Source organism: Lathyrus oleraceus, chromosome 1 (genome assembly GCF_024323335.1).
Source record: "Lathyrus oleraceus cultivar Zhongwan6 chromosome 1, CAAS_Psat_ZW6_1.0, whole genome shotgun sequence".
Taxonomy (NCBI): Eukaryota; Viridiplantae; Streptophyta; class Magnoliopsida; order Fabales; family Fabaceae; genus Lathyrus; species Lathyrus oleraceus.
This window is the reverse complement of record NC_066579.1, coordinates 462,093,255-462,101,174: the sequence shown is the minus strand read 5'-3', so window position 1 is coordinate 462,101,174 and position 7,920 is coordinate 462,093,255.

Below are 7,920 nucleotides of genomic sequence, written 5' to 3'. Positions count from 1 at the left end.
CAACTGTTTTGAGTAGGAGCAGCCACAAACCAACAGAAAATCACTCATTCTCTCAAACCTCATTTTTGCATTTTCCAACTTTCTGTCAAAAACTCCATAGGCCACGATCTGGACCTTGTTGCAGCATCATCCAAGCAACCTTGTGAGCTTGTTTTCACCATGTTTTCCCAACTGGAAGCACCTCTCCTAGCACTGTTCTCAAAGAGCTCAACCATGGCAGATGGGATTTCAATCAAAACCAAGCATCCATGAGCCAAGTTCCTTGTGTCATTCAACTGTAGGAGGTTTCTAGCTCATCTGTTTCACTCCAAATCCACCAAACAACAACTGAATCTCTACTGTCCATTAACTTTGGTAAAATTTCGACCTCTTTGTTTTTTGAAATAGATGCATGCTTTAGGTAGGTCTCTCCATGTTGAGTTTCATGATGCTTTTATTTTCGAGAATGGTTGGATATTCATGAAGATACATTGAAATGAAGTTTGATGATGGATTCTTTTCTTGCTCGATTCATGAGTTATATGGTGTTTTAATGGAAACCAATGATGGATTCATGTTTGTCACTGCTTGCTGATCATTTATGTGTACTCAATCTTGATTTCTGAAAAAAATTGTGAAACTCGATTTGGGAAGGTGATGAATGTGTTCACTGTATGCAGTAAACCCTAAAACCATGTTTTCCAGATTTTTGTCTGCTTGTAACACTGTAGCATGGCCAACAACCAATAGAAACATTTCATTTTCTGGACCAAAACGCCGTGTTTGATTAAGTGGCTCCCATATTTACAAAAATGCCATTCGTGGCATGTGACACATTGATTTAAGTTGTTTCTTTTCCATTTTAATTTCATTTGATCACCAATCTTCCAAAAATCATTGTGCATCCAATTTTAATCCAAATTTAATGGGATTTTTTGTGTTGTGTTCATCATGATCTCTACTTTTTTATCACATTTTTTCCAGAATTTTTGGATGATTGGATTTTAATTGGTATTAGGGTTTATGACATGTATGCACATTTTGTACACTTTGCCAAAACATTTGTGAAATGATGATGCTTTATCCAATGACTCCCAAATTTTTTGTGCTTAAACTAGACACACTCATGGTGATTTTGGTGTAGAGTTTGTGAATTTATCTTATCTGGATTGTGAGTTATGAATTTTTGAATTAGGGTGTGACAATTTGTGTCACACCATTGATGTCCAACTTGATGATTTTTGATACCATGCTTCTTGACCTCCAATTGATCTGATTTTTTGCATGAACCTACTCTTGTATGTCTAGTTTACATGTGAATTTTCTTGGAATTATTTGTGGCATTTCCTAATTGTTGACTTCTTGTGACACTTGTTCCCATTTCATTGGTGAAATTCTCATACTTTATTAGATGGACTTGAAATTTTACATGAGATAACTAGACATCCTCATATTTGCCATGGTTTTAGTCCCATTCATTTATCATACACCATCTCTGACTTATGATTTTTCTAAGTTGATGCATGTTTGGTTGATTTCTTTGAGCATGTTCAAAATTGCTTTGACTTTCTGATTTTCATTGACTGCCTTCCACTTGTCCAAATGAGATGAAATTTGATATTCTTACCTTGTTGTGGGTTGTGATTGATCATGTTTTATTTGGTGATTTTTGGAAATGTTTAAGATTGCTTTTGAGTTAAGTCTTTCTGTTGACTTCTATGAGCTTCTGTTTGCAACACTTTGACCTAAATTGTTCATGAAATGATGATAGTGATTGATATGAATGTGAAACCAATTGGGTTTGTTTCTTAAATGTTTGGACATGATTTTGGATACTTGCCCTTTGCTGTTTTGACTTTTTCATTCTCTTTTGACCCTAGGCTTGCCCTAGTGGTCCTGTTACTCACCTTTGAGCTTATGTTTTCAGGTTGACCACCAAATGGCCATTGAGATCAATTTCTTTTTGATTGAGCTTGCTTAAATATCATGGTCTAACTTGTTTGTTTTGTAGGTTGCTTGGCTCACATGCCTTGAGCCTTGTGCCTTGCACATTCACTTGCTTGTGTTGACTGGTTGATATCTGTTTCATTTTGATTTAACTTTGACTTGTATACTAACTGTACTTGACTGATTTCAGGTACTTTTAGTTGCTTAGTTCCTTGTGAACTTTTGCTTTGCTTTGCTTGTATAAGCAATTTGCATTGAGGTATGCTTCTAATCTTCATGTAGTCTGGAAGGCCTGGCCTGTTACTTGGCCAGGCAACTGTCTGAAGTCCTCCTTAAGAGGCAATGTTTGTGACTGTTTACATTTGTCCTTGCATAGAGTCAAAGACCTCCTAAGTGAAGAGGCAATTGGCAGAACCCAAGGGATATGCAATCTATCCCCTGCTATTCAGTGTGTCATCTGCTTTGCTCACACCACCGTGTTGATGCATTGCAGATACAAACCCAAGATCTTGTACAATTGTACAGTTGAGTCAGTTTCAAATGTGTAGAAGGGTTCCCACTTTCTGAACCCACACATTCTTGTCTTAAGCTCTCCCAGGCCAGGGATAAGAGCTGTGAAGTCTTATCTTCACTCACCTTTCATCTGCTTCACCTTAGCCCCTCAATGGCAAGGTTAAAAGCACATTCACCCAATTCCAGAGGTTTGTTTGTTGAGGTTGATATGACCCCTCGACTAAAACCTAACCCTTGTTTGAGCCTCTTGTGTGCATATAGTGTGTGCTATCTGTGCTTGTATGTTTGTTTGACTTGCTTCCTGTGCAAGTTAGGATTGTTTGACTTGCTTCCTGTGCAAGTTAGGATTGTTTAGACTTGCTTCCTGTGCAAGATAGGTTTTGCTTGGCTTGCTTCCTGTGCAAGTTAAGTGTGTGTGTGGCTTGCTTCCTGTGCAAGTCATGTTTAGGATAGGCTTGCTTCCTGTGCAAGTTAGCTAGAAACCTTAACTTAGGGATGATTTTGCATGATAACATCTAGGCTCGAGTCGTAGTCTCCCTAGTGTTGTGTCTCCCTCTGTTATCTGGTTAGGCTAGTCCTTTATCCCTCCGTAGGGGAACTACGTCGCCCTGATCCTCATACCAGATGAGGTACGTAGGCAGGAGATGAGCAGATCTCTCCGGGCGCCTGTGTCTTTGTTTTGCCTTGTTGTGTGCTTGGAAGCTGATGTAAGTCCATCGAGTGGCATTTGGGTTCCAGTGTGCGTGCGTTTTGGTTCGGATGCTGATGTAAGTCCAGTGATTGGCATTCAGGCTCCACGTTTGCCTTTGCCTGTGTTTGTTTGTGTGCGTGTCAGCCGAGCTACGAATGCTCTGATTCTTCTCTCGTCCGAGAAGATACGTATGCATAGGATGCGATATCCTAGCGAGCATGTGTCGTCTCCCCAGTCCGAACTACTTCGACTCTGATGTCTATGCCTGATAGACTAAGTAGGCCCAGGATGCGACATCCTGCCGAGTCAGTTTCAGTCAGTCTCTTTCGTCTCCTTCAGCCAGTTGTGTGTGTGTGAGCAGTAATTTCAGCAACCATTTATTCCTTCCTTTTGTGCGTGGATCCCGTAGAGTACTACGGATACGTAGGGGTGCTAATACCTTCCCTTCGCATAACCGACTCCCGAACCCATCCTCTTTGGTCGCGAGACCATGTTCTTTCCAGGTTTACTCTGAGCGTTTCCTTTCCCTCTTTTGGGATAAATAACGCACGGTGGCGGCTCTGTTGTTCTTCGTTTCCCGCCGGTTTTTCGCGTGATGCGACACTTGCCACGAATAATCCCCATTGTCTCCCAATAAGCTCTTGCAACATAACATATTCCATATCCTACACTTAGTCCACATGCTCCAGCTTGGCTTGTCTTTCGTTGTCTATCATCAACTCAACTTCTTAGAATACAAGACTCACGACTCAACAAAATGTATGTTACTTCACATCCATCTCAAGACAAGGAATCCATTACACTTACTTGTGACCATAATGCTGCTATCACACACTTCTCTTAATACCAAGGTTCAACTTCCTCCATTCCACTACATACTCTAGAAATCCTCGATGCAAACAATCATCAACTACAAGCCCATAACTTTGTTTTAATGAATCTTAATGGTCTCATTATGCCTCTATCTAAAATGTACCCCATTACAACAGTTGTATTGTAACATCCACACTACTTCCACACTCTGTGTTCACTTGTCTTCCTATGGTAATTCTCTGAATTCTAATTACATAAACATTCTACTAGAATTCCTTAAATCCAACTTACTTGCTCTTCTCCTCGACCAGATCTCCTACAACCCAAACTCATCGGAGCTTCCATTACTATATAATGTGTGTTCTCTTTCTTTCCAACACAAACTCTTATAATTGATCCTTAGGTAACTTAACATTCCATAATGGTATCTTACTAACACTGAACCGCTGACGAGCTATCCCAAATCCGATCTCTCTTCTAAGACTGAACATACTTGGTTTATCTTCTAGCTTCCATTTGGCCCATACCAGTTTCTCTTGAAATAGGTAGTTATGTCCACGAGTCTCTCCTTAGACTTCACCACTACTTTAGGCTCCCAACAAAACTGAACGTCCTTATCCCTCAAGTCCTTAACCACTTGCAAGGTACTATTCCAAATATATGTTCCATGAAGTACTCTCGTTCTTCCAAAACGTTTTAGTGGCCTTAGAAACTGAAACACTGATACAATACCTTACTTCCAGACCTTATGACATAAGTGTAACATAACCATCCTTTCTCCCTTACCATACGGAATTACTTAGAATACTTATTCCATATCAGTGAGTATATCTTACTCCCCTAGCAATTCACACCTTTCTCAAAGCTCTGACAATTCATCTAATAAAGATCCTTAACTTCTCAACTCTGTTAACACTGCAGAATCGCTTGAACGATGCACTACTCTTCAATTCCATAATACCCAAATCACAACTCCTCTAAAACTTCAACTAGGCCATCTAGTTCTCCTTACTTTCTAACTCTTGGCTTAAGCCTATTCTCAAAGCACAAGTTCAACCCACACTTCGGAGTCCTCGTGGTTGCTCAACCATGATCCTACCTACCATGCACATAACACTAGGTTGATCAGGCCCAATACTACATATAATGGTATTAAGAATCATGTTGGCTAAACACACATTTGAGACAGGAATAGATTTACTTATGATGTTTCAAGGCTAGGTCGAGAATCGACCTGCTCTGATACCAACTGTAACAACTCGTATAATATATATCTAGAATAATATCATACAAGTGTTAAATTTTGGTACTGTCACAACATAAGTGCCTAATGGCATCAATATATATATACATGTCCAAACTCAAAACATCAATGGAACATGTTATACAATAATGCCTAAATAATAAAATCTAAGAACTATGTGCAATATCTTCATTGCACACAACTTCACAGTGGAAGATCATGATAAACAACATTCCTTGAAACATCTATAACAACTTCTCTTAGATTCAACCTGTAAGGATTACCTGAAAAATAACAACAATAATGGGATGAAATAATAATCTCAGTGAGTTCTCCTATCCTATGGGTCCACTCGACTCTACAGAGTTTCTAATCAATATTCAACTCATATCCAACTCAAGTCAACAAGGGAACGAAGACTTGAGCGATGGGGAAACTATCTCGCAATTGTATGGCAACATGCATCTGAGTTCTCATAACTCAACCTCGATCATTATTCAGATCACGAAACATCAATTCTCGAACGGACTTACGTCTAAGCCAGGCCCGGTTCATGCATGCTCGTATGATTCGACTTTCGCGGTGGATATCTGGTTCCCCTATGGTACTTAAACCCACTATTGAGAACCATCACTCGTATGGAACTTTACCCACTTTGAGTCTCTTTCATCGTATGGGCCTTATCCCACTTTGGTGTCCACCTTTCCCCCATGTCCGCCATGGTTGGGGCTCAAACCCAATTGAGGCTCGAATCATTGGTCCCACATCCCAATGCTTACTCATCTAAGCATACCAATAGAGATGTGTACCACCACAGAAAACGCACATTCTGAATACATGATCGGTTCCACAAATCATCGGTTCCACAAATCATCGGTTCCACGAACCATAACAAAATTCATCAATCACGGGTGACTTCATTCACCACAATAAATAAATAATAACATGGCATGTTCCATACAATGCGTCTCATTCTCAATCATGGCAACAATTCGTCCACGACCTCCACATAAGCGTCGTACGAATGAATACCGTATTCTCATACATGTATCACACATGTTCCATAACCTAGATCATCTTTCTAAGTTATTAATCAAGTTATACTCCTAGGTTTCCTCACTCACCTTTGTAAGGTTTTTAATCATGTTACTTCACCTTCCATATAACAACAATATTTAATTTTCATCATGACATAATTCATGGCATTTATAAATCACATGATATTTTATAACATGGAACAATAATAATAGCCATTCACGTTATCCTTCTAACGCATCCGTACGTGTCCAAAACGGAGTTATACCACTCAATTAATTCATTAATCTATCTTAATCAAGATTTAGATTAATATTTATTCATTGCGTAAGAATTCAACAACAACAACTTTGGCCTAATGGTAAGGCTCCTACAATTACAAGGAGGTCCTGGGTTCGAACCCCATTGGTGACATATTTTAATTCATCATATAACATGGATTTCTCATGATTTGTTTATGATTCTACAACCCTAACTTTTCTAGAAACCTAGAGTTTCTAACTAGAACTCACCTTCTAGAAGTAGATGATGAACATGATTTCCCCCATTTAAGGGAATATGGGATGTTACATACAACTTCTAAAAGCCTTATGAACTTCTACTCAGCCAAACCAAGCAAAAAACCAAGCAAATTTCTAATCTCACTAACAGACTTTAGAGTTTCTCATTCAACACTACATCTATCTTCGATAGATCCACGACGTGACAAAAAAAACTCACTTCATTCAACCAGAACTCACACTTGGATAACTTCGCATACAACTTATTTTCTTTCAAGGTTTGCAACACCACTCTCAGATGTTATACATGCTCTTCATCAGACTTCGAGTATATCCAAATATCCTCGTTGAATACAACCACAGATTGATCTAGATAAGGATGAAAAATCTTATTCACATATTCCATAAACACTCCAAACACATTAGACTCACCAAACGGAATCACATAATACTCATAGTAACCATATCTCATCCTGAATGCAGTCTTTGGAATATTGTTTGACTTCACACGAATCTGATGATTATCCGAAGGTAAAGCAATCTTTCTAAGCATGCAAAAACCAACCAACCGATCCATCAGATCATCAATTCTAGGAAGCGAATATATATTCTTGATAATAACCTTATTCAGTTGTCGATAGTCAACACATAATCTCATGTTACCATCTTTCTTCTTAACTAATAGCATTGACGCTCCCCACGGTGAAACACTTGGTCGAACAAACTTTTTCTCAAGCAAATCCTTTAACTATTTCTTCAGCTCACTTAGCTCTGAAGAATACATCTTATACGACGCCATTGATACATGACTAGTACCAGGTACTAAGTCTATGAAACTTAACTTCGTGCTCCAGCGGAAAATCACTAATTTCATTTGGGAACACCTCAGGAAACTCACACATAACAGTTAGATTTGTAATCTTTCTCTTGCTTCCCCCTCTCAAGGACGCGAACACCACGAACACTTGATCATTCTCTCTTAACGACATCCCTACCTATATCAGTGTAATGAAACTCGACTCGTACTATCCTCATATTCAAGGAACTTTAGTGATTTATCAAAATAGTTGATAAACACTTGGTTGAACTCCAACCCATTAATTACAAGAATAACATCGAGTTGACTTAGAGGCAAACAAACAAAGTCAATCCCAAAATCTCTATCATAAATTGTCAAAGGATAACTCAAACACACCAAC